General features: G+C 42.8%; 1 protein-coding gene across 6 annotated transcripts in view; it reads left to right on the top strand.

Annotated features, from left to right (window-relative positions):
- WNT5B (Wnt family member 5B) overlaps positions 1 to 27853 on the top strand; it is a 125250-nt gene that overhangs the window by 40155 nt on the left and 57242 nt on the right. The gene's annotated exons all lie outside the window — the stretch shown is intronic.

The raw sequence follows: 27853 nt of genomic DNA, 5'->3' as shown, positions 1-27853 counted from the left end.
AGGCCTGGCCCTTGAGCCTGAAGTTCCTCACTCCTCTTGTTTTAGAAAAATCCCTGGGTTGGGTACCCAGGAACAGTTTTTTAAAATAGAGAAATCCTCTGAAACTCTTTGGAAAGTTTTCTGCACTGGAGCCAAAGCTAATAGCAGAGCACTAGTGTAAGGATTATTAGGGTGTTAGTGTGAAAGTGTCACACTCAACCAGGTTCCTATGCCATGTTGTGGCATTAGGATGGAATCCTACTGAAGTCATGCTGTATATACGGTATGTATTGCATGGTGTGCATTTCAGGATAGCATAACAACCACTTCGAAGAAAGGATTAACACCCATGGAGCATGTTGTACCTCCAGATGCAGACACTACTACCAAAAGTTCTAATGACAAATTTAGTTTCTTGAGATGATAAGTTGTAGGGTGTCCATGGTGCACATAATGGTGTTAGTTTTGCTTTATATGTTTGGGTTTTTTTGTTCTGGGGGAGGGACCATAGCTCAATGGTACATATGCACTTTGTATATAGAAGGTCCCAGATTCAATCCCTGGCATGTCCCAGTTAACAGGTCTGGGAAAGATCTATTTCCGGCTGACACCTTGGAGAATCACTATTGATCAGATTAGATAATACTGAACTCAACTGACCAATTGTGTAACACAGTGTAAAGCAGCTTAACTTGCTTCCTTCCTTCTCATTGTCATTTATGTTATGACACCGAAACCTGTTTCTTGTCTAGTCGTATGGCTGTAAGGCAGGCAGTATACCTGCAACATCTAATGTAATCAGAGCAGTTCCACATGCTATAGTTGCTGTGGGAAGCACCTGTACTGTACAGTGTTTGCTGCAGAAAACATGTAAAATGTGGCCATCATATGCATTTGCACACCTATCTCAAAATCACTGTGTATGTGTCTCGGAACCTCAAATGGGGGCAGCTTTAGATGTTACAATTGCTCTGTAAAACATTGGTGCTATGTTGGTGTTTTCTGCAGTTGCACACATGCAAGATGTGAGCATTACACACCCACCCACACAAAATTGCCTGGGAACTTTGAGTACACAGGAACTGACTGACTTGGATTTGTTGCTGTATAACATGTGAAGAAGGTCTAAATATTTAGGGGGGAAGAAAAATACCTGTTATCATTGTTTTAGATATGGACCTGTCTAATTTTGCCCTGTATGCTGAGATGTACCAGCTTCCTCTTCCCAGTTTTTCAGTGAGTTTCTATTTGACAAATACTATCTCCCATGGGCATAGCCAAAGGGAGCAGGAAGGGGCAGCCCCCCAAATAAATAAAAATCAATAAAGTACTTAACTAAATGAGGTTCTGCCCACCTGTAATATAAAGCCTGCCCCCCTAACAAAAATCCTGGTTACACCCATGCTATATCCCACAGTAGCTCACGTCAATTAAAATAAAAGAATGTCAGGCCCTGCTCTCAGATAGGTTTACAAGCTAAGAAGACAAGACACAAAAGGGAAGGAGAGTGAGGGGAATAGGTATTTAATTTAATTTAAATATTTAGAAACCACACTTCCATATAAAATATCACAACACAGAAATGGAGATCAGTTTGGCAAAGCCAGAACAACATAGTAAACTGCAAGCAGGCATTTTTATCCAATCTGGACTGGACTGGTATTTCCTTGCTAATGTTTTTGATTGGGTAAAGGTGATGCAACTATCTTGTGGCCCTTATCCTTTTGGCCAGTGGTAAAATGTCTTTCTTTTTGCCTTGGAAGTCCCAGAATAATTGGAACTAAGTGGGTTGGGGTTTTTGTTGGCAGGAATGGGAAAGTCAAGAACCCTTCAAACAGCTTTTTCTCTTGCTGATAACTGAGGCCAGGCAGGCGTTTCCTTTCCCAGAGCCAGATTTTCATATACCGTAGTTTCCCCCAAAGTTCACCATGAAAACTACTGTCTCAAGAGCAAAAAGCTAGCATCTTGACCTCCAGATGCCAGAAATCCCCCAAAGCAATGTCATGTCCAGGTTTAGTTGGACAAATGTTCAATTTAAGAGTGGCTTTGGATGTTAAGAAATGCCACCTGCTATATGTGAAATCCTGTCTGTATTCAACTGGCAGCACTTAACGATCACATTTTGAAGGGGAAGTTGTACAAGAGCACTTGTGCAGGCCATGCTTGTACAACGTAAGTTCCTCTTCAAATGTTTCAAAAAGTGCTGCCAGCCAATTCAGAAGACACTAGACATCTAGCTGGCAGCACATCTGGAGTTCTCTGAGTGTCATAATGTTTTTTGTGTACTGCTGCAGTATTGCAGCTGAAGTGGATATCTAGTCAATTGTACCACAGCCTGATGATTGTCATCTTGTGGCAACATGAAGATGGGGTTCTGCATGTTTATTTTAATGTTTTGATGAAATTGTTGTATTGTGTATTTAATTATGTGGGGGGGGGTTTTTTGTAATCGGTTGTATACTTGTGAACCGCTTAGAAACCACCTTGGCAATTAATTGTTATATGAGTGAGTGAGTGAGTGAGTGAATGAATGAAGTAATGTCGGCAATGACAAGAATCCTTCATTTTGTTGCAGAGCAAATCTGCAAGGCATATAAGCAAATAACTGCATCTGTAACCTGACTCCATCAGTCAGTTACTCTAAACTCATTTAGGGAACAGAAACTTCTGACCTTTATGTGTTCAATCAAAACTAACCACACCAGGTGAAATTTCAGGTACCATATACTTACTTTGGATCAAGTATTACTTGACTGGAATAGTAATGTTGGGTCCTAAGCAAGGTTCCTATGGGGAAGATGGTGGGACTTAAAAAGGTACAATTAAGCAGATAGGAAGTGAGAAAAATGTGCCATACACTGCAGTTGAGTGATTCTGCATCAGGGTTGTATTATTCCAAAACTGCTGAACGTTTGCTTGCCTCGCTGTTGGTCTCATGTGTGATTTGGGCACTTGACTTACAGCCCTGAATGCTGTTACAGTGGTACCTTGGGTTAAGTACTTAATTCGTTCCGGAGGTCCGTTCTTAACCTGAAACTGTTCTTAAACTGAAGCATCACTTTAGCTAATGGGGCCTCCTGCTGCTGCCGCGCCACCGGAACACAATTTCTGTTCTCAGCCTGAAGCAAAGTTCTTAACCTGAGGTACTATTTCTGGGTTAGTGGAGTTTGTAACCTGAAGCGTATGTAACCCAAGGTACCACTGTAGTTCAAAAGCCTCACTTTTTGTTTTACAAGTTGCTATGCCTGCCTGCAAATAAGAACTTAGGGTGACACGTGCAATGCTGCACAAAATTAAGGTGTTAGAATTGCATGGCAGAGATGCTACTTGGAATTAGCCATTTTTTATAAGATCCATGTCCTGGTCATTTGTCACTAGACTACTGCAGTCTTCTGCTCTGTAATCCACCATTGTTTCACCTTGACCACCCCCCTCAGACCCAACATTGGCTTCTTCTGTCCACTCCCAGATCAGGCACAAGCTTTTCATATTTACCTTCAAAACCCTCCACAGACATGCAACCCAATCCTTATCTCTTAGCTATTGTGTGCTGCTGACACATCCCTGCCTGTGACCTTTACTTTTCCAGTTTCATGACTCTCACTTATCCAGAGGTTTCCTGCTCCCTGAAAAATGTTTCTGCCTTGCCACTCTGTATGCCAGGAACTTCCTCCAAATCCCTCTTAAGAACTCACCTGTGCTGCAAAGCCTTTGGAACAAGCCCCTAGTTCCAATACCCTGAAGTCACAATTTAAGTAAACATATATTCTTCCCCTATTTATCCCTACCTCCATTTCCCTCTGTTGTTTCCCTGTTTTCACATTATGAGCCTCTTGAGGACCGGGACCTGCCAAGTCTGTCCTTTTACAAAGCACCATGGTGCAGTGTGAATGAGTAGGGTTGTCATATTCCCAAAACTGAAAATCCGGACAAAGTTGTTGAGCCTTAATAAGATTAAGTGCCTTCACTCTGTTCCCCTCACTCTCACCCCTTCCCATGAAGTTTGTACAGTTATTGAGCTTGTGGAACCTTGAGCATGAGGAACCTTGAGCCCCCCCAAGTGTTGCTGAGCTCCAACTCCCATCAGCCCTGGCAAGCATGGTCAGTGACCAGGGATGATGGAAATTGTTGCCCAGCAACATCCAGAGGGCAAAATGTTTCCCACACCTGATGATAAACTGTGCATAGCTACTGCTGCTGTCAGGGCAGGACTTCAGGGCAGAGGTCCAGGGCCCCGCTTTGCAGAATGGGTAGGCAGGCCACCAAGTGCAGCTTACCACATGTTGAAGTAAGTAAATACAGATTTTCATTTGTATCATGTCTCATCTATTTTCAGTGCCAGGGCTACACCCTGGAACATGTGAAGTCACTATGAGTGAATATGTATTGCTGAGCAGGTTCAGAGTTCATTTCCTTTACCATTGAGCAACTGTAGAGAGCCTCAACGTGTCCAGGGTTACAGTGGTATTTCCAGGTAGAAACCCTGAGCATCACTTTTGGAACATAAGCCTTCTCCTTTAGGGCTCATCCACACTTTCGTTTGTCCTGTCATTTCTAGGCATGGGTCTGATAGGTTTTTTATTTTCTCCTGTCACTTCTCCCTGGAAAACTTGCTGGTTACTGCTGAATCAGAACAAATGTCATTTGGGATTCTGTGGATTGATGCAGTAAAAAGCAGGTTTTCCCGGGGAAAGCAGCGAGAGAAAAGGAAAAACCTATTGGACCTGTTCCTAGAAATAACAGGAGAAGCAGAAGTGTGGACAAGCCCTACATTTCAAAATTAAGCCTCGGGCCAGGTCCAATTTTATTCTTAAAAAGCCTGCTGCAGGTTCTCTTCATACAACCCCAAAAGACTGAAAACTCTGTAAGTGAGCTCTGGTCTCAGTTTTCATCAGCTTTATAATCTTAACAACTTTAAAAACAAAACCAGAAGGCTGTCCAGAGCTAAATATAGCGGAGCTTTCTCTGGACTGCAGTGTGGGTCAACATGTCACTCAGTAAAATTTACATGGAAAGTAAGGTGGGCAGCCAGCTCTTATTTTCAGCCTTAGGATTGTGTGTGCTGGTAAGTCAGCTCTCCCCAGATTTCATATTTAGACCAGCAGCTTATTTTTTCAAGGGAGACTTCCAAGCCTTGTATGTCTAAACACACACAATATTTACTGTCACTAACTATGAAATATATAAACTGTTGGATTTCCTTTCCACCACTACTTTAACACTCATATCCGGAAGCCAAATTAAAAGTGGTGGGACAGATAGTTAAAATGCATGTCTGCCCCGTTCATAAATAGATAGTATGGGGAGGTCTGCTCTTTATGTAAAACTCATCCTCCCCTTCTCTCACGGTACTTTGTGTCGCTTGGTTGCTTTAAACCATGTTTCCCCGACATGATACCCTCTAGAAAAGGCCAGCCCAAGAAATTTTGGCACTATTTCCTCCTGCCAGGGAAGAAGGGGTCAGGGTAGATCTACATCATGAACAAAGGGAGAGGGGGAGAAAAATAGGATCAACAATGGGATCTGTTGCCCAGGGTGGACCCTGTCGCCTGAGATAGTCTTCTCACCTCACCTCATGAGCTGATTTCCCCCAAACGACATGCACCTGCTCCACATCTGATATAAACATTAGTGTGAGCACATGAGCACATGGGTTTGTCCAAAAGGCTCATGGTTTGTTCTGGAGACCTAAAGCACAAATCCACATTCTGGTGACACACCAAACCAAACATGGCTTAGCCCAGAGTAGAGCAAAATGTCTGACCAGGAGCAAAGCAGCCATGATATCCTCTTCGGGAGTCCCTATACTGGCATGTTCAAACTAAGCCATGGTTTCACTTAGTGTGACATGCGATCCAGGTCACACTATCCCACTTCTCCTAGTTTTTTACAAGGTTTGTAAGCAAGCAAGCAAATGGGGGAACTTCTGCCATTTCTACTTTCCAGTGAATATATTCTTTTCAAAATTCTCAATTGTATAGACCAATTCATTAAGAATAAATTTGTTACCCATGTCTGCTAAATGAAACCTCTCTGTTCAGAGACCGTATATCTCCAAATGCCAGTTGCTGGAGACCAACAACAAAGGTTGCCCATTGTCTTCATGCTTTGTCTTCCAGGGCATCTGGTTGGCAATTAGCTGGAAACAGAATGCTAACTAGATGGACCTATGATCAAATCTAGTGGAGCAGTTCTTTCATTTTTGCTGTCCAAAGTTTAAATCGGGTTCAGTGGCCATTTTGAATTGCCCACCAAGTTGGATGGCATTAAAAGGGGGTTCAGCAAGTTCATGGAGGATAAGACTATCAATGACTGCTAGTTATGATGGCTGTGTACTATACCCCAATATCAGAGGTAGAATGCTTTTGAATACCTGTTGCTGTGAATCACAAGTAGGGAGAGTGCTGTTGTGCTCAAGTCCTGCTTGTGAGCTTCCCATAGGCCTCTGCTTGGTCACTATGAGAACAGGATTCTGTACTATCTGGGCCTTGTTCCAGCAGAGCTTATGTACCCTTTATCGCACTGATGGGGAGCTGTTATGAGAACCTCAGTCTGGTGCTTCCTGGGTGGTTCATGGTGATCTAGCAGTTTGAGATCTACTGACACCCTTGAAAGTGATGAATTTCAGAAGTATCAGACTGAACTGGAAAGGATCAAGGGAGAATTAATATGTGTGCTGGGTGGGGAGACTCTTTATCTCTTGGTAAAGCTGTGGGAATAAGAAATCTCCTTTAGAGAAGGAGGAATGTTGTTTGGACTGACATACTTGGAGTTACCTAATTTAGATGAAACTTGAGACACTAAAGATATGGGGGACATGAAACTGGACCTTACACTCCCATCCAAACAATCTACTTACGGTAACTGTAAAGCCATGCAAATTGTGCCATCTCTTAATATTGTTGATAGGTTTGTTCTTAAATAATATTAGCTGGTACTTGTGCTAGAGATTTCGTCAAATTTTAATTCAGTTTTCAAACTAAGGCAGAGTTTCTCAGACTTTTCAAAGTTGTTATTTGTTTTATTTTATTTAATAATATTTTTATATGGCTTCCATTAAAAGAAATCTTGAATTGGTTTACAAAAGAAACAGTTTGCAGAAGTGTTACTGGTGACCCTCCCTCCCCTGGATTTTTTTTTCAGCTACATATCCTGAGACTTGAAAATATAGTGATTGCCTGTTAAAAAATACTGCATACCTAGAAAGTCAATAGGTAACTTAAGAATAATACTGTAATTTGGTTTACTATACATATTATATTTGAAGTTTAATTCTGTGTGAAAATAAACTTTTTGACCTGGTACACAGCTGGGTGTGTTTCTTGTGATTTCTCAAAAAAAAACCCAGCACCCTAGCCTGCAACCTGCTTTGGGTCACAACCCACTGATTGATAATCTCTGAATTCAGGACTAGAAAGGCTATGTTGGTAGAATAACCCTATCTGGATCATGGACAAGTTTAAAATCCCCAAATGCCTTAAATATGATTGCTAAACCACACCTTGACAGATGAACTCAGAACAGTTGCTCAGATCTCAAAACCATACTATGGCAACCTCCAGTGAAGAAAGATGCCTGCACAAAACATCAGCTGAATGAAGGTTAGAAAAACTCAGCTTAATTACAAATAGTTTGAATGCATCAGTAAGTATGAAGGAATCTGCTTTGTTCTCTTATGCAGCAGCTTCTGGCTTATAAAGGGATGTGATGCTGCCCAGGCAAGTTCTATGGAAGTGTGGCTTGCTGGTTCCACAAGAGGCAGACTCCTGTCATCTGCTTTAGCTTTGATTTCTTACATTCTAAATTGTGCTGAAGAAGACTTAATTATTACTGAGGCATGAGCATTCAGGATGGGGAACATGTGGTCCTCCAGATGTTGATGGACTCCCATCAGTCCCAGCCAGCATGGATGCTGCTCAGTGATGATGGGAGTTGTAATCCAACAACATCTGGAAGGCCACAGGTTCCCAACCCATGACTTAGGGACTCTTGTTCTGATTCATCATCAGTGCTGGCTCCAGGTTTTGGGAGACCGCTGGGCAAGGTGCCCTCAACAAGCTCCCCTCTTCTCCAAGGCATCACTGCCCGTTCATTTGCCTTCTCCCTCTGGACCCAATCTGAATAGTTGTCCTGGGAAAAGTGGGTGGAGGTTTCTCCATCTCCATTGGCTTGATTACAGAAGAGGGCAGGTGAACAGGCAGCAACAGCAAGGGGCAGGAGTTGCAGGGCCAAGAGGCACCAGAGGGTGTCAGTGTGCCCCCAGCAGGGACGTTCACTTTAACATGTGCTGTACTGTACAGTGCCTATCTGTGATGCTGACCCTGTCCAGTGAGAGAATTCCTTATATCTTTAGTCCAAGGGTAGCTAAAACATTAGAACCACAATAGAAATGGACAAATTGCAGCCTATCTATTACATTAGAACTTTTGCTATGTGTAACCAATGAGTTAATTAATAAGCTGTATGGAGTATGATTCATGTTTGTCTTTACACAGCACAGTTTTTGGTTTCTTAGTGACTTCAGCGTTCATACTCCATGGTCAACCCATTATCAACAGGGTGCCTTTCAGCCCTGAGTTATACCGTATATGGGTAATGCAGTACCATGTATGGAATAATTTGAGAGAATGTATATCCAAGTGTATATCCAAGTGTTCATTGTACAGCTTGGGAATCACTGCTAAGAACTGCTCTTTCTCAAAGACCCTCCCTTTTCTTTTGGGTTTTGTTCTCTTGACTCATTGTGTTTCTTTCGTCACTCATCATCTAAGTCAGGGTGGAAGGGGCTACCCAGTCTATGTATACGCTTCCAAGGAATGCCCATGAGCCTGCAGGAAGTAGCTTTGTGCTGCTTGGGTGGGTGACTCAGCTGGCGGTGGCTTTTACCCCCCTGTGTTAATACTGACTCAGCATCCCTTTGTGGAATTATATAGACCCTGTGCTGCTGGAGCCCTCCCTTTCAAATAGTAAATAAAACTAGGGATCAGGGCAATTAAAATTCCAAAGGTGTTTTGTGACCTGGCCAGATTCCAAGATGAATTATAGCTCTAAATGCTTTCTAAAGCTTTTAACAAGATAATAGTTTGGGGAGGGGAATCTTTTTATACTGCATTGTGCTGCACTGTGTGACTGCTACCATTTGACATCCCAACAAGCAGCAACAAATAAAAGTGTCCTCTGTAATATGAGAGCAATTTTGAAATTGGTTATTTGCAGGCTTTGCGATATCTATATGGACAGTACGATCAAGACGTCAAGGTGCTTGCGTGTGGTTAATAGTCTTAGAATTCAATGTTCAGCAATCAAAATCCTTGGTGCCTGGAACTGATATAGGAGAAATATGATTTTTCTGGTTCAGTTTTGTTGTTCTGGCTGTGTATTTTATATTCTTGTGTGTCAACCACTCTGTGGTTTTCTAAATTAAGAGCAGTACTGATCTAATAAATAAAATAGACCCCCATTGTCAAAGGACTGGGGGCGGGGGGGGGGGGAGAGATATTCTGTATCGCAGCCTTGGCCAGCAGGTGATCTCCAGTTACCGGTATTTAGGACTACAACTCCCATCAGCCTCAAGAAGCATTGGTGCCCTGGAGAGCTTGTGAAGTCTGCTGTAGTGAGTAAAGAGAGAACATATTCTCTATTGCTTATGCAGAGAACATGGGATTGCCACACTTATAATTCAGGAGTGTATACTGCTAAGTGGAATGTCACTTGGTTTTTTTCTAATAAACACTTTGTAATGCATCTGTGTTCAATGGGAAGGATATCTCTGGGGCTTAAACCATCAATTGCTAGAGGCTGCAACTGAACCTCATCAGCTAACTGAAACCCTGACTATTTTCATATGTACTGTTTTTGAGTCTTCCTTCTGCTCTTAGGGTGTATATATGTAAGTTAGCAATGCAAATTAAAATGAACTTGTATATTTTGCAAAAAATCTTAAACTAAAGCTTTTTTAAAATCATGTTTTTAAGTTGATTGATTTCAACCTTGCTGCCAGTTTTATGCCACACAACAGATCTATTTTATCAGAAGTGCATTTTTAACCCCTCCTCCCTCATAATTTGTTCTGTTGAGTTGTACATGTCTATTGTGTTATTATTATTAAACTCTCCCTTTGGTTATTATCAATATAATATTACATGCTATGTTTTAATTTATTTCATTTATATCCCACCTTTCCTCCAAGAGCCTCAAGGCCACCTGCATGGTGGAAGGGCGGGAGAATAAATAAATAAATTGCATGAAGAAGCTGCATGCTCCATTGACTTCCATGTAGATGGGCTGCACTTTCAAATGTTAAAAAATCAGCTAAATTTTGCACATGAATTAAAACTCAAGATACAGCAGGGATTCCTGTTTTCAGTGCTGACTTGCCCTCTCCAGGCTCCTCAGCCACAGGCTCAGGTAACACATGCACACTAAAGATATCCCAAAGCATTGTTGTAGAGTCCCCACTTTAATCTAATCTATCTATCTATCTATCTATCTATCTATCTATCTATCTATCTAGTTTTATTTATTAAATTTGTATACCACCCTTCATCCATAGATCTCAGGGCAGTTCACAATGTAAAATGCAATATAAAATGCAATATAATGTAAAATGCAATATAAATACATAACGAAAATAAAAACCACAAACCAATAAACCTCCCTCTCCCCCACCATCTTTATACATTTATATAAAAATATGTACCTTGTTTGTTTGTTTTATCTCAAGGTGGTTTTTGGGGAAAAGTTAATTCACAGTTACATTTCTGGGATAGTGAAGGGGAAATTGTTTGTAAGCACTTCTGAACTGTCCTTGCCATCTCTAACCTATTTAACACTCACTTTAAAACAACTACAGCACCAAACTATATACAGGGTTCCCTGGCCTTGATGTATCAAATGTTCCTGCGGGCATCAACAGAAAGACCAAATCACATTATTATTTTTTAGAAAAGTAGTCATCATGAGGAGCACTGTCACTTTGATTTAATAGCATTTTGCCTAAAGGATTCCAGTATGGTTTGCCAACATATATTCAAAAGAGGCCATTAAGCTGCTCAGATGTCTGAAGCCCTAATAATGACAGTATTCCTATCACTTTACTGGCAAGACACTGTCTCAAACTGTGTCAGTCATTTCTAGCATGTTTGTAGATACATTGCTGACCACAGGCATACGACGACTTCCAAATGCCAGCTGGTTTTTAGCAGAGGTCTTGTTTTGAATCATTTCCACACCTCCCGCCTCCCGATGGGACGGAGCCACCAAAATATTTCAGTGTGTTCAAACTGCAGTAAATTTGTCAGCACAGATCTGAATATAATTTCTATGTAGGTGATAATAGGTCACTGTGGTCTGGAATGTTCTGGACAGATGCAAGTTGAATCTGCTTCAGGGTTGCTAAACCATAATAAACACCAGTGTCCTTGGAAAGAAAGTGAAGTAGAATGCTCTCCACAATGCAGTTTAGGAAAAACTTTGCAAGGCAAAATATAATTACCACTGCAGGCATTTGGCCTTCCTAATGATCACTCCTCTCCACTCATCCCAGCCATGAAAACTGACTCTAGTTCTCATGACCGCAGGCGGTCAAGTGTCCTTATTTCTCTTCTGAATGAGAGAGACCACTTCCTAGCTTCATTCTGTAGCCCTGATTCAGGTCTGACTCAGAGAGGAAGCTCAGGCACCAGTTAAGTCAACTACATCATCACTTCCCTTACCGCCCCCTTAAGTTTAACTTGGCCACTTAGCAAGATCTTGACTTGAGGCAGCCAATTAAAGCAAGATAACAAAAGAGCAACGCACAGTGATGGCAGAGTTGGTTGGGTTCTGTTGTTATTTTCTTTAATAATTGGGTCTTGGGTTGAACATCTCTCAAATGTAAAACCTTCACAGAATTGGCAATGACTGTATAGTTTAAAGGTCTCTGTTTGGCCAGTGCTGACTACACGCTTACACAATTATCCCTGGCCTGGAAAAAGATCTAAACCACAATGGCTAAGTATAGAGGTTTCTAAAATATCTTCATATATACAGTGCCTGAATACACAAACACAACCAGCCTCTCTTCTGCCTACAAGAGCAATATTTTCCATAGGATTCATATTGACATAGGTTTTGCCCCTGCAGTCCTGCTTATCTACAAAAATAAAGCCTCTACCATTGCATGCCTGTCCTGAACCCCACATCATCTCTGTCTGAAACCCAATATAAGCAGTGGGTGGCTTCTGCCAACCCCATCTAAGGTGTAAAAACAAGCGCTTTCCTCCTCCCTGGTTCAGTAACTCTTAACAGGAGCTCATTTAAAGATAATATATAGTAGCTTCAAAACACCATAGTCTGAAAATACAAATAATAGGATTCACACATCAAGATTTCAGAGAATCAAAATAGAATTCATCAGAAACAAATGTATCTCAGTTTTGCAGTTGATTGCAGGCTGAATGCAAGTCAGCAGTGTGACGTAGCTGCAAAATGAGATAATGCTATTCTGGACTGCATTAAGGATGGTAATAAAGGTGATCAGGGATGTGGGAAAGACGTTTTGTAAGGAAAAGCTGAAGGAATTGGGTATGTTGAGCCTGGAAAAAGAAGACCAAGGAAAAAGAAATGGGGGAATCTTGGTTTTGGTCAACTGAAAAATACCGAAGACCTGGATTCTAAAGACCTGTTCTTTCAATTTTAAATAAGACCATGTTACTAGCCCCTCTCGTCTCCATTTGAAATGTTTGCAACTAAATGTCAAAATAGAAGAATCTTGTTGTAACTTTTTTTCAGACTTTAAATTCAGTGGGTTGCAACCAGACTCATCCAGACTAAAGTTGAATTTATGTTCCATTAAAATTAATGGAACAAGTTTCAGTCCTGATGTAAGTCCCGTTGATTATGTTGAGATCTTAGCGCAACTTACTTGGGCTGCAATCCTTGCCATGCCTACTCAGAAATATGTCCCACTGAATTCAGTGGTGCTTACTCTCAGCTAAGTAGGGTTAGAATTTCAGCCTAAGTCTAGATTCAACCCAATATATTTAAAATTAAGCATCTCTGTGAAAACATGCCTCCCCACCCCCCTTAATTTACTCCAGTTGCAGAATCTGAATGGTCTGACTGCAACAACTTTTTAAACAACTTTTTAAAAATGCTGAATTCCAGACCTGGCAGGTTATATTTTGTAATGAAAACTGAGCTCCTTTAGACCTCTGCTACTTTCCTGCATGTTTAGTTCTGTGAAAGTACAGATGGGTCCTTTGAGGTTTGTTTGTGGTGAGACACACATCCCTAAGTGCATAACGTAATTCGGCTGGATCTTGGCCAAGGGTGGAGATGGCATATGATTAGATCTCTGGATAACTGTCAGAGACTGGAGTTAACCTGAGCGGTGAGTCCCTTAGCTGCAAACAAGCTCAAACCTCCATTCACCTAGCAAGAGCTGTGCTGCACATGAGCAGCTTGCGTGCCTGTATCGTTTCTCTTGCACTATGCCTTTTGCACAAATGGACACGTAACCTTTTCCAAAGTTTGTCGTTTTGCAAGCAGCACTTTGTGTGTGCATGTCTGAATGAGCGAGATGCATAACATACTGTATTAAGCACTGAGAATAGCATCTTGGCCCATCGGCAGTTCCCATACTGTGGGAGTGGTGATCTGAATTCAAGCCCAGGTTGTGTGCCTTAAGGAGCAACACCTGGGTTTATGCTTGAGCTGTGAGTTTTCCCACAGACGTAGGTGGTACTTGGATGTCTCTCCTCTCTGTGCTATTATGGTGCTTCCCTCAGGAATGCTATGGCCATGGGTTATAAATACTGGCATCAAGTCAGGACAGGGGAAATCCACCCAGGTTTTGGATAATGAGGCCTTCTTCTCCCTCTTTGTGGGGCCCACAGACATCTATGTATGTTTTTGTGGTTGACAGAGCTCTGAATATGGGAACTTCTGTTTTCCTCAGTAAGGAGCAAGCCTGCTGTGAGCAATGGCTCACATAAATACAGTATTTATTTACTAATTTTTACATTATTTATGGGGGAGATCTGAACTCTGCCTCAGCATCAGTCCCCATCTGCAATATCTAATAAATAATCAAACAAACCTAAGAAATAAATAAGTTTAAAAATATTTTAAAATGTGTTGGGGAGGGTGGGTTTATTGGCTGTTTTTTATTATTATGTATTTTTTGTTTTTATATTATGATTTTATGTTGTAACCACCCTGAGACCTGCAGGTACAGGGCAGTATACAAATCTAACAAATCTTACAGGGTTGTGGTAAGGATTACAATTAGATAATACACGTGTAGTGTTTTGAACATTTGAAAGTGCTCCTATCATCATCATCATCATCATCATCATCATCATTCCTGTCTTCCTGACTATATTTTGTTGTCTCTTCCAATGTTGGCCTTTTTGTTATATCCAGTCATTATTCCACTTGACTTACTAGCAAGCTGGATTCTGCAGAGTGAACACCATCAGGGTTTGAAAAGCAAGTAAACTTCAGAGCCAGCCTGATAACATTTTGGGGTTGGTTTGTTTTTTTGCTAGTGACCACAACCTTGGACTAGCCAGGCTCTACCTTGGCTCTCTGCCCATTTCCTTTCCCCATGACTTTATCTCCATGCCAAGAACAGCTGTACCTGCTAAGTATTTGCATGTCAAGATGCTGTTAAAACTCCAGGAACAGGCCAGTTAAAAATCTGGCAACCCTCACTTCAGCCAGTGGCCTCTTTAAACTGGAGTTCTGACTTCTGTTCACTGGAGATAGAGAAGTGAGGCAGTTGAAGCTAGGATGCTCCATTTCTCAGCTGCAGTGAAGGAGGGTTCTTGCTGAATCTGTTTAAAAGCAGCACAGATCAAAACACAAAGAGGGGATAGAAAGGGAGGAGAAGAGTACTAAGCGCCTCCCATTCTCTCCTGATAATCCTTTAAAAATAATTGCAGCCCCAAACTTCTGGCCTCCAGCAAATTTTCCACTCCATTAGAGGCTTTTGTGAAACTGGGGAAAGAAACCCGCAGACTTGCATATTGTGGTGTTGCCTGAAACTTCCAGCTGGGATTTTTTTCCATCAAAAGGGGATTTTAGTAAAACCATTATAAGGGGCTTAGCCACAGAAAAGCATCTGAGCTGTGAGACAGGGGTAGATTAGCATCAATGGGCTTGTTTTTTGGCACTGCAGACAAGGGAAGCTGCACATGTGAATTCCCTATACTGTAGTGGGTTGCCTTCTTGCCAGGTGAGTGACTGGGGTGCACTGACATGCATATCCTGCAATGGAAGGGAACTAAGAGTGTGTGATGGTTCAGACAGGTTTCCTGGTCATGGGACAGAAGCCATTCCCTTCTGGACCCTGTTTTAACGCCCTGAGTAAAAATAACAGGACACTTGCACCACACTGATACGTATATATTGCTGGGAATTTGAGTGCTTATTCAAATCATGGGTAGGAATGTTAATTAACTGTTGAATTTAAACCATCCTAAATAAAGTTAGGTCTTCAATGGGAACACCAAGTCCCCTTCTAATGTTACCTATGCAGATCAATAAAAAAATTGCATAACACGCAAATTTGCAGTATGCTTTTTTTCCTGTTGTTTTAATGCATGCCCTTCTAAAATGTGTTTGGGGGTTATTGGCTTGTTGTTGTTTTTATTTTGTTTATATATTTCGTGGTTTTATATTCTGATTTTATTCTGTGAACTGCCCTGAAACCTGTAGGTATAGGGCGGTATATAAATTCAATAAATAAAAAAAAAATGTGTGGGATTCTAGGTCTGGTGTTTTATGGTTAGTTTCTTAAAAAAAGAACCATAACTCTGATGTCAATTTATATATGGAAACTAGAGCGAAGGCTGCACTGGATACTGTAAACAGCCGTGAATGTCCAGCAGTACTCTAGACTAGTCTCCCTTTAATGCTGATTCCCCCGAGATATAGAGCTATAGCTGGATCTTCTGGAAGAAGAAACTAAATCAGATTTAACACCCAGTTGCTACAAGGAAAGCACAACCACACAGTAAGACACTTCCTGAGTTCCTGTTCCAACAGTGCTCATGAGAATGTACTCTGACATTTTGGAAATATGCTATTAAAGTGTTTTATATATTTGGAGTTCTATAGTAACTTGCTAGGCTTTTAGGCCATTTCATGTTTTGGATAATGTAGGTTTGCCCAAGGTGGCCCTCCATGATGTTGTTGGACTACAGCTCCCAGCATCCCTGACTGTTGCGTCTGGAGATTTATCTCTCTTTCTGGATAGTATTAACAAAACTTCACAAAGCTCTCTTACGTAGATTTATTGACGATAATCAAGGCACATGTAGAAATATTATTCACATCCAATAGGCTGTTCTGTGGCTCTGAATGAAGATGGTTAGAAGCTTTTTATGAAGTTCTCTGTGGAGCTCACGAAGTGAGTTCACCCTTCTTCTTGGGTTTGCCATAACTAGACTGCCACAAGATTACAAAGAAGTAAGGGAGATATTTTCCTGCTCTCTGGCAAAGCCAATAAAAAGTAGAATATTGCTGTGCCTACATTTCCCAACCTGCCTTGGGGTCTAAAAAGGGGCAGCATTGTTATTCCTTTTACCTAATACTAATACACACATTTGCTATCACTAAATAACTGAACTCTGTGGGGGCAGGCCACTGACCACTGTCTGTCCTGGCTGGGGCTGATGGTTGTGGGTGCCCAACAACATCTGGAGGACCACAGATTCCCTCCCCGTGCTCTCACCTATGAATTATCATTTCTCAATAACAGTTAGTCTTTGCCACAATGCGTTGTACTATTTTTGCTGTAATATATTGTGGCTACCAAATTATAGAAGCAGTTATAATGCCAGAAATCCCTTTATAGCCTTATGGCATTTTCCTTTAAGTCAGGGGTGGGGAACCTGTGGCTCTCCACACTACAGCTCCCATCATTCCAGGCTGTTACCCATGCTAGATGTGAGTCCCAACAGCATCTGGTTCCCCAGCCCTGTTTTAAATTAACCTAGCTTCTCAGGTATGCACATAGCTGAGCTGAACTGGTAATGTAGGCAGTGTGACTTTTATGCATGTGTGGCATAAAATAAAAGGTATGCTGTCTGAAAGCCCAGGGGATTAAAACCTTGCTGTAAGGAAAGCCAGCGTTTACATGCATTTGTCCCCCACTCCCGCTGGCAGAGGTTGAACCGGGAGGAGCCTGAGGTTTTCCTCTTTGGCAGCTAATCTCTTGCAGGTGTGGTTTACAGACATATGTATGAAAGGGAAATATGCCATCTTTGGTATTAGGAAGGCTGTGTTAGAGCAGCAAAATTTTAGGGTCCTACATTCTGTTCCAGGCACTGCTTCAAACAGTATGACTTTAGGCTAGTCTCTCTGCTTCTCTGGCCTTGTGCTTAGGATGGTGCTACCCTGCTTTGTAATGTGCTTTTAAAAGCCAGAAAGGGAAAGGATTAGATGGATAATACTAATGCATTGCTAAAGGCTATCCTCCTTGTAGTTCTGCTTTGTTGGAGAAGCTAGGTTAAAGGCACTTCAATGCTGCCTTCCCCAACTTGGTGCCCTACAGATTTATTGAACTAACTACATACAACTTTAGCAACTCCATCAGCCAGCATGGCTCATGGTCAAGAATGATGGAAGTCCAACATCTGAAGGGCACCCAGTTGGGGAAGGCTGTTTTAGTGACATTTAGTCAAATGTCCTGTATACCAAACTGCAACCACAGTGGTGTTATTTGATCGTCATGTTAATGTTTTAGTATAGCTGTTATTATATTCTAACACTGTACTGTCTTCTTTAGTATCATGTCACATGGTCTGTGACTGAGCATTTGTATTCAGCTAAGTTAAGTGGTTTGCTCCCTCTTCTGTCTCTGACATCATAGGAACTACTTGGGACAAGATTGGTATGGCTCAGTTTCCATGGAATGTTGTGTCTAATTTCCTACAGTTGCTCCTAAAGGCACTTTAATTCTCATTTAAAGGAAGGAGCTTGATGTGGGTGGATTCCAAATGTGATTTTTCCCAGAGCTGAGGCAGTTTGTGTGTTTGTGTGATGAGGAGTAACTCACAGGGCCAGTATGGATGCAGCATTGTTGTCTCCCTTGTAAACCAATTTGTGAAGCCAGACATGATCGCCCAGGTCTGCATACTCCGCCCCTTACACACCAGCTGTAGTGTGGGAATCCTGTCTTGTTTTAAGCTAGTTTTCCATTACATCTGGAAATTTGAAGCTTTGATTTCATGTTGATTAACTAACCAGGATTTTATGTCAGGATCTGCTGTGTTTTTTGAAGCCAGCAATCTGTACATACAACCAGCAATGGGAACCCCGTGGCCTCCTGAAGTTGCTGTACTCCAACTCCCATCATTCCTGACTGTTGTTACCTAATGGCTGAGCCAATGGGAGTTTGAGTCCTACAACATCTGATGGGCCACTGGTTTCCCAGCCCTGCTGCATGCTGTGCCCAAATGGGCACACATCAGATTTAGTCTACAACTGAAGGTATTCTCAGAGACAAATGTTTATAGCAGGGATAGAGAATGTGTGGCCTTCTAGATGCTGTTGGACTCCAGCTCCCATCAGTCCCAGCCAGGAAGAACAAGTCAGGGATGATGGGAGCTGTAGTCTGACAGTGTCAGAAGGGCCACAGGTTCCCTAGCCTTGGTTTATACAGTGAAAGCTCTTTTAATTTTTTTATCCAACAGGTCAGGGGTGAGGAACTGGCAATCCTTCACAACAATCAAAATCTGTAACCACTGAAGTATATTTATTAGATTTTATAAATATATTGCTTTTTAAAACCCTACAAATGATGCTCCTGAGGAATAAAAACAAGTAGTCTGCAAATGGGTGGGGGTACTGACCTCCCCTACCTAGTACCCTAAAATGATGCTGTTGCTTCCTTGCAAGAACTAGAAAGTGGGCTGTGATGGTGGCATAGATTCACTCCAAGCCAGAACCCTCTTTTTGGCTGTCATGCTTTAAAAATCTAATGCTGCAATCATAGATATACAGTAGCTGGTCAGGATATAATAAATCACTATGAACTCAACGGGCTTAATTCTGAGTGGGCGTGGTTAGCCAGGCTGTTTTTACACGTGACGCCAAAAGCGCGTTTTAGTCTGGAATGAATCGCTTGTGAGGATGGTTGGTGCGCCGCCAAAAAAAAAAGTCGAGAGTGCCGTTAAAAACAAACCACAACAAACAAACAAACAAACAAACAAACAAACAAACAAACAGAAAACGGTACATTCTCGCCAACGCGGGCTTTTACCGCCTTCGAGAGAAACCTATTTCAAGCGTCACTTGTGAAACCGGGCCCCCAAGCAGGGCTTGTGTCGCCGGCCCCCAAACGGCGGGCAATGCTGCCGCCTACTGGCAAGGAAGGATCCCTGTCGCGGGGAGCTCGGTCTTCGCCAGCCGGGAGAGGGGCTGCTGAACGCAAAATCCCCGAAGTTGCCTCTGGCTGCAAACCACGAGGCAGGGGGGCGAAAGCAGAGCGAGTCGGCCAGAGCGGGAAACGGGATGCTCGGCTGGCCTGCCGGGGAGGCTGGGCTAATACTTTCTCCGCTTCGCCCTGCTTTTGATCCTCTTTCAGTTTAGTTCCTGTGCATATTGCGCTCCATGCCCGGGCTGCGCGCGCCTTCCATGCAGAGCCTTCTCCTTTACAGGCTAGCGGACAATGGCATTCTCTCTCTCCCCTGTGTTTTGGAAGATCATTGTACGTAGCGCGGTTAAAGCGGTGCCTGGGGAGTTCTGCGCAGTGATCGGGAAATTCAGAGGGAAGACTCGCGTTTCCCAAGTGGGTAGGTGTGTCTCCCGCGGCCTCATTGACGCAGGCTGTGTGAAACCAGAGACCAACGCAGACTTTATGGCTTTAACACCAAGCTATCATTTCCCCCGCTTCTCCACCCACCCTTGCTTTGGTTTAACATGCAGCCTCATGAATTAAAATAGTTTTCAGTTAATAATCTGCCTTTTAAATAAATCAGATTAGCACATTACCCAAAACTCAATACATGTGCCTTTTTGATACCCTGAAAGATGACTTAGAATTTAAAAACAAAAGCTTCAATTTGTTATGCTGTAATGAAACGTCGTGGAGACCCATCAAGTAAAAATTGATAATCACTGACAGAAATTGGCCCTGACATTACCGGTAATTAGCAGCGCCCCAGTTATTTCTATAAGACTTCCAGCATGCAAAAATGACCTACTGTTTTAATCTCTAGCCTCAAAAACAACCTCATGGAATAAATCAAGGGGGTGAGAGGCCTTTTTTCACAGCCAGTAGGGGAAACAGAACCCTTTATGCTCAGTGCTATACTACTCTTACTTCACATCCTGTTAAGCTGCTGCTACTGCACGGAGAAGCCAAGAGGATATCTGGGGCACCAATGCTTTTAGAGAACCACAGAGTCTGAGAGATGGTAAAGGGGAGACTGGAGCACCCAGCTCTTTGAAATGCAAGCAGCTGTGCACGAACCAAGAGTTCCACAGCACCTATTGCGAGAGCATAAGGCAGGGGGTTGCCAGTCTTTATAGGCCAGCGGGCATATTTGGAATTCTGAGAAAGTACTGTGGGTGCTAGTCACTAAATGGTTGCTGGGATGTGTGTGTGACGAATAAAAAATGGATGCCACATCTAAAAGAGCAGAAAAGAGGCAGGACTACAAGCAGCCACCCCATCAACAAGAAAGCCAACTACATCAGCCTGTGTCGCTCTGTCTCACACAGAGACAAGTTATTTGCACCTCTGTTCAGAACAGATGGGACGGAGGGTGTCCAATTCTGGCACCCAGTGAAATGTGGCCATGTTTAAGAGGGCTTGTTCAACATAGGAGAGGCTGCTGCCAGTACAGACAGGAACTGCACAGGAAGAGCAAATGGTCTAATGATTTGTGGATGGGGGTGGGCATTTTCTGTGCACCATACCTAAGGGCTGTTCTACCACCCATCTGACTAGATGAGTCTTTAGGTAATCAAACATATAAAGACCAGTTCCTGTGTTCTGTCATGCCTATCATTAGCAAGAGATAGAATCCATGGCGGAGAGTGGCAGCTAGGAGGAGGCTTATTTTAGAATGGCTTCCATTCTATTATGTGTGGGCTAAAGTAAATGGTGTTGCAGTCAGCAGGACTTGTACTGCCCTCCCCAGCTGAAACACACTGACAGCAATGTTTTCTGGAGATAGGACAGGACTTTTATTTTGTATTTCTTGTTAGAGTGAGGAACCTCAGGCTTGGGGGCCAAATGCAGCCCTCCAAACCTGCCCCTCAGAACTCTCTCAAGGCCACACTTGGCATTCCAAATGTTTTGCTTGATGGGAAATATATAAATGGGTCATTTCACTCTGTTAATGCCCTGTGCTTTTTCTCAATGGAGGACAGAGAGGGATGTTTGAGAGTGTGTATAGAAACTAACCTATTGTATAAAGACAAAATGTTCATGTGTTGCGCCACACACGTTTGTCTCTGGCCCCACCAACCACTGGCAGATGGCTCTCAGAAGAGAATATGGCCCTCAGGTTAAAAAAGTTTCCCCATCCCAAGATTAGACCAAGGATAGCAACAATTCTTCTTCTTCTTTGGCAATTACTCGTAGCCGAGTAAGATTGTCTTCCATAAACACGGTTTTGACAATGAGTCTGTAAGTGACTGTGGAGGCCAATTCTGGACCCACACATCCTTCCACAGTGGGGACATTGGTTCCTGGGCAGGAGTTGATCACAGTGTGGATTTGCCAAGTGTGCCTTCCTCTTAGTACATTTCTCCCTTGCGTTCTGAGTTCGAGTGTCTTCAAAGTCCATGACACCTTTGGTAAAGGCTGTTTTCCAACTGGAGCGCTCGCAGGCCAGTGTTTTCCAGTTGTCGGTGTTTATACTACATTTTTTTAGATTATGTATATGTCACAAGTAGGTCTGTGCTTGCCTTGATCCTGCAAGCTGACTTGTTCCTTCCCTCCGCAAGAATATACTTTTAGGGAATGGGAAAGTGGAGCTAGGGAGTTCTTCAGCAGAGCATTTTTTTCCCCACCAGAGACAAGGGCTACCAGTCCTAGAATCTCCAGTGAGAAATAGATGCATTACATACGGTACTATTTCTGCTGGAGATTCTAGAACAGGTAGCCTCAGTCCTCACCAGGAATGGACTCTCAGCTGAAAGAATCCTCCATTGCCTTTGCATTCTCCAAAGGTAATTTATTGGGCTGGAGGCAACCTGGAAAGGGGAAGCTGGTGGTGGGGGAGGTATGTGCATTGTGAGTTTCTTTGAGTCTCTTTTAAATGTTTGATTAGAACTTTCACAAAAGCACAATTCCTAAGGGAGCAATGCTTGTGCATTCCTAGCAAAATATGTTGGTCTGGATGGATGTTGCTATCTGCTTTGTCGGGAGTGTCTGGCTTTGGATATTTGTGACTGGAAATGGATTCTGAACTCTGCCCATGCACAGCTAATTATGGAAATAATAGAGAGTGAAGGGATGTCATCCCAGAGTCTGGACTGGGGTGCCTGGAAATACTTTATTTCCATTTATCGAGTGAAGCCAGCTGGTGCCCTGTGCGCATGTGCAATTATAAGAACTCCACAACAATTAGGCTCCGGCTTTTGAATGAGCGGCTCGGGGGCTGTAGTCCATAAATCACTCAGCCCATTTCTCAGCTGCGCCCTTCCTGTCAATATCTGTTACCAGTGACTGTTACCACCTGCTATCCTTCTTGAGCTTGCCTTCTGCTGTTGCCCTTCTATGCCATCTTCCTTCTGTAAACAAGTCCTATTAGGATTTGTTTTAAGAAGTTTTGGATTCAGCACATTATAAGTCCTTCCTAGGCTCCTGTATCATATGCATATTCTCTCTCTCTCCTGTTTATATTTTTTGGAATTTAAAAACTGAAGAGAACAATAGAGATTGTCTTCTCTCCTTGGAGCTAGAATTTGTTGTGGTCCTGCCCTATTAGAGAAAAAGTTAAATTGAGATTACAATTTCACAAACATTGGCTAGAGAACTGGGCCAGCTCTGCCATAAGGCAAAGTGTGACCTGCCTCAGGTGGCAATACTGGAATATCTTTAAAGGTTAGAAATGACCCATTATTTAGTTTAGAATTACGGTATATTGTTACCACCTTGGGGGTATCACTTATCTGCCTCAGGAATCACAATGTATCATGAATCAGTGGCACAACTCCGGAGCAGAGATGAAGCCTTGGATTAGAACTGCACCAAAGTATGTAGCTTGGTAGTTTACATGAGAAAGGTGAAACCTTTTATTCCACTAACTTTTAAAATCTTCAGATCAGTTGGACTGTTGGGGTGCTGTTGGTCTACAGTGTGCAGCCTTCATGAGACTTTGTTGTAGTAAAGGCTTTTGGCTCAGTTGTTTTAACTGTGTATCCTAGACCTTGGAGAGAGAGAGAGAGAGAGAGAGAGAGAGAGAGAGAGAGAGAGAGAGAGACTGACTATTGGGAAAAAGATAAAAACACATTTTGAGATTATTCCATTTAGGAGCATAAGAAGCTACCTAGCAGCTACCTACCTCAGTAGAATATACTACATTCACTGTCAGCCGTTCTCCAGAATTTCAGGACAGGATTTTCCCCCACCCCTATTTGGATATTCCAGGGAATGAACCTAGGTTCTTTTGCATCCAAAACATGTGCTACAGCCCTTCCTTTTGTTCCAGCCACCAACAGTGGCTGTTCTTAAATGCAAAGTACACTCTTTTTCAGGTACCAATTTATTAGAATGTTTTCCCCTTTTAGCACTTTCCCCAGGAAATATATATAGAACTGTTGATCAAATCAGTGTGAAATCTTAACAAAGCTATTTTAGGCTTTTTGCATTGGGTCTTGTTTTTACCAACTAGATTTGATTTAATTTAATTGGGGAGGGGAAAGGAGGAGGAGGGAAATGCATTAGCTACATTGCAGAACAAATGTGGGAGAAATCTAACTCCTTGTAAAAAAAACTGAAACCTCACCTCTGTCTCCCACCCCACCCCCTCCATGCAGCTTTTAAGGCTAGAGAATTTGACAGGAAGGACTCTGGCTGGACACTGCAGGGAAGCATTATGCAATCATGCCAGCAGCTTTGGCACAGCGCCTAGAAGACATCCTTAGGGGTCTTCAAACATAGCCTTAGCTATTCCAGTAGAGTTATCGATTATCTTTTCTTAACAGACAGCAGTATGAAAGAGCAGCTGCCTATAGAAGTAGGCTTTGCTGAAGGGAGGGAGGCAGGAAAAACACAAAGGCCCCACTTTGCTGGAACCAGACTGTGCCTGTTCCTGAGAGCAGCAGATTTTGCAGAACACATTCCTTTGAAATGCTAGCATTGAGGTGCATTGACTTCTATTTTCAAATCTTCACCCCCCTCCTTTCCGAAATGCCTCCAACTTGAGGCAAGCACGTGCCTCCTTAACTCCTCAATGCCTATCTAGTTCATCATGAAACATGAAGAAACTCTGTGCATACTGCAGTCTCTTTGCCTGTATAATCACAGGAGGGGTGTCCAAAAGAAAGCAAGGTCTGCATGAAACAATCCACACACCCCATCCCATTTTGTTGTTGTTTAGTCGTTTAGTCGTGTCCGACTCTTCGTGACCGACCCCATGGACCAGAGCACGCCAGGCACTTCTGTCCTCCACTGCCTCCTGCAGTTTGATCAAACTCATGCTGGTAGCTTCAAGAACACCATCCAACCATCTCATCCTCTGTCGTCCCCTTCTCCTTGTGCCTTCCATCTTTCCCAACATCAGGGTCTTTTCCAGGGAGTCTTCTCTTCTCATGAGGTGGCCAAAGTATTGGAGCCTCAGCTTCACGATCTGTCCTTCCAGTGAGCACTCAGGGCTGATTTCCTTAAGAATGGATAGGTTTGATCTTCTTGCAGTCCATGGGAATCTCAAGAGACTCCTCCAGCACCATAATTCAAAAGCATCAATTCTTCGGCGCATCCCGTTTTAGACATATAGAAAAATATAGTATGAACCAGCATTCTCCAATTGCTTGGAGTTTTGCTATCTACCACCTGCATGGAGGTAATAATAATACATAGCATTTATATTAACACTTTAGTGTAGGTTAAATGCTTTGAATACTTCCTCCAAGTAATTCTTACAACTACTCTATAAAGTAGCTATATTATTCCCATATTGCAGATGCAGAGTGGATCAGGGCTGAGCAGTTGTGGTTTGCTTAAGGCTACTTCATGGCTGCAGCAATAGTTGAACTGAGGGTTTCCCAATGCACACTTTTTAGCCTTTACACTGCACCCGCTCTCAGCAGGTTTAGGTAAGTGAACACATTTTGGGGCTCACTCCATCTAACCTTGTGGCTACATGCTTTACAAGGCTATTTACCTTGGAATCCCAACCAACCAAATGGGAGTTTCACACAGCATCAGTGCTCAGACATATTTCTCTGACTTCCCAGCCCCAAACTGCAGCAGTTTCCGCTTTTTCTGGGCATCAGACAATGCAGAAGTATTTCAGCTTGGAACAGGTCAATATAAAAGGTTTCTAATTTTTGTTCCTATACTCCACCCCGTACAGCCAAACCAAGTTAACTTTGGAATTCTGCGTTGCCTCACATGTCCGTTTAGTTGCAGCAGCTGGAGGGCAAATTTTCTCCCTTATTCAATTAGGAAATAATATAGTGAGAGATTGTTCTCATCCTGGTTGGGGGAAGGTCAAGGAAAAATACAATACTTTGCAGTAAAATCAAATATGGTGGGGCCTGAGATCATACTCTCTGACACCCTCTAAGAGCATGTGCGAAAGTAGCATTATTGCAGCTATAATAACTGTTCTTTTTTTAAAGTATTTTTCCAATAAAGAAAAACAAATGCAGTTCTTTGTTGTGGAATACTATTTGTTAACTGGATGCATAATTGGTTCACAAATTAAATAAAATTATGAACTATGGCTACAATCTATATGCTTTCCTGGGAGTAAGCTCCATTAATAACAGTGGGACTCACTTCTGAATAAACATGTATAGGATAGTGATGTAAAGGTAGAAGATTTTTCACCACAAAACATTTCAGATTTTTAGCTCAGTTTGCAATGCCAAATCTTCTAGTTCTTTGGTAGGTGTTTCCTTGAATATATAGACATATCTGTTCCTTATACTACCTTGTGTCATAGCACATTGTAAAGGCTACCACGTTGTTCAAAATCATGTTGGGAGCTGCTAAATTTTGCATTTCCCTTTTGACATTTAGATTTGTAACCTTATCCTGCAACACTGCACTTTAGAAAAACTCATAGGATTACTTCCATAGACTCAAAGAGAACCCAGTGCTAATAGAAGTACATGACACACTTTTGGAGGTAGTGAGGGGACTTCCCCTGTGGTGTCATGCTCAGGAAAGGGACTGATACCTGAAGTAGCAAGACATCTCTCCAAAATCCTGGTGCAGCTCTTGGTTCTTTTGATCACTGTAGTGCTTCTGCAAATAAAAAAAAAAAACCTTCCTCCCTGCTGCTTTTCAGGAAAGAGCATCAGTGGTGGAGCATCTGCTTTGCATGCAGAAGGTAGCTATGCTTGGTAAAGAGACTTGTAGGCCACATTATACAATAATGTTTCTCCTTAATGGGATGTGGAGAGCTTGTGCATGGGTGTTCAACAACTCTGGACAGCACAGCCACAGCCTCCATTGGAAGGACTTTCTTCCCTGCCAGCCAACAAGCTTGGCAAGTGGGAACCTGCTGGTTAAGTGCTCATCTTTCCACTCATTCAGAATTTCTTACTGAATTGACAGCCTGGTGGCCCAATAAGCAACCACCACTTTCATAAAGAGATACTCTTGTTATGCACAAAGGAGAGAGATCCTTTGGTTTTAGCCTACAGTTTATCTGTCCCTGTTGAGGAAGACTTCTGCTCCAGGTCCAGTGGCGGAGCTTCATGCTCCGGCACCGGGGGGGGGGGGGGGAGACAGAGAGCAGGCAGGGGAGGGGCTGGCGCACTTCCTGGGGGCGTGGTGCGCTGCCCGCAGGGGCATGGCGTGCGTCCTGGGGGCGTGGCATGTAGCGTGGTTCGGGGGGGCAGCCGTGATGGCACCCCACCGGGATCACGCTGCCGGGGGCAGTGCACTCCCCCTGCACTCCTATTCCTCTGCCAGTGTCTAGGTCCACTGAATATGTCATATGAAGGAGAGAACACTAGGACTAGCCACAAAGCTCTCTGACTGACTTCTGGCAAGGAAATTCAAGCAGAAATTGTGCTCCTTTTGGCTTTCAGCAGGGCCTACCCTTCTGGGTAAATAACGAACCAGTCCTTACTTGAAGAGATGTTTTGCTCCCAGGCCAGCTTTCTGACAGGGGCATAATCTGCCATCCCACGCAAGAAGCATGCTCCTCTCTACTGCCAAATTGAAGGAGAATCCAGTTTGGATGCCAGGAAGGATGTAACTCCTGAACTAATCCTGGAAAGGGAACAATATCAAGCATGGGAGTTCCCATTTTTGGCTGCCACCAGATCTATTTTATGGAGGTAGCTCTGTAGCATGCCAAAGCCCAGAGCAACAATTTTGGGCAACACTATTTCAGTTCCAATATTAACATGCAAAATGACAGGTGGAGCCGAGCAGGAGGGAAGCACAGAGCTCTCTTTCTCAAACAGACCTGCTTTCTTTTTCTGCTTGATGATTGAGGTTAAGTCTCTTCACCCAGAGTTTTTTCAGCTGAGAAAACAGGTGCTAAAGCATCTGGAAAAGTGGATTAATCATCCCAGGAGTGATACACTTTTTAATTGGGTAATGACCCTCCTATCACAAGAAGCAGAAAGCTTTTTCCCTTTCAAACTTCCATTAACAGATCTACTGCCACTCCAACAATCTATGTAATTTTGGAAGGGGAATGGCTTCTGTTGAGAAACTACCTGACGCTGGCCTGGTTCATAA

This window comes from Podarcis cretensis (assembly GCF_951804945.1).
Source record: "Podarcis cretensis genome assembly, chromosome: 10".
Taxonomy (NCBI): Eukaryota; Metazoa; Chordata; class Lepidosauria; order Squamata; family Lacertidae; genus Podarcis; species Podarcis cretensis.
The sequence above is the reverse complement of the archived record's forward strand: the minus strand, read 5'-3'. Positions and strand labels throughout refer to the sequence as shown.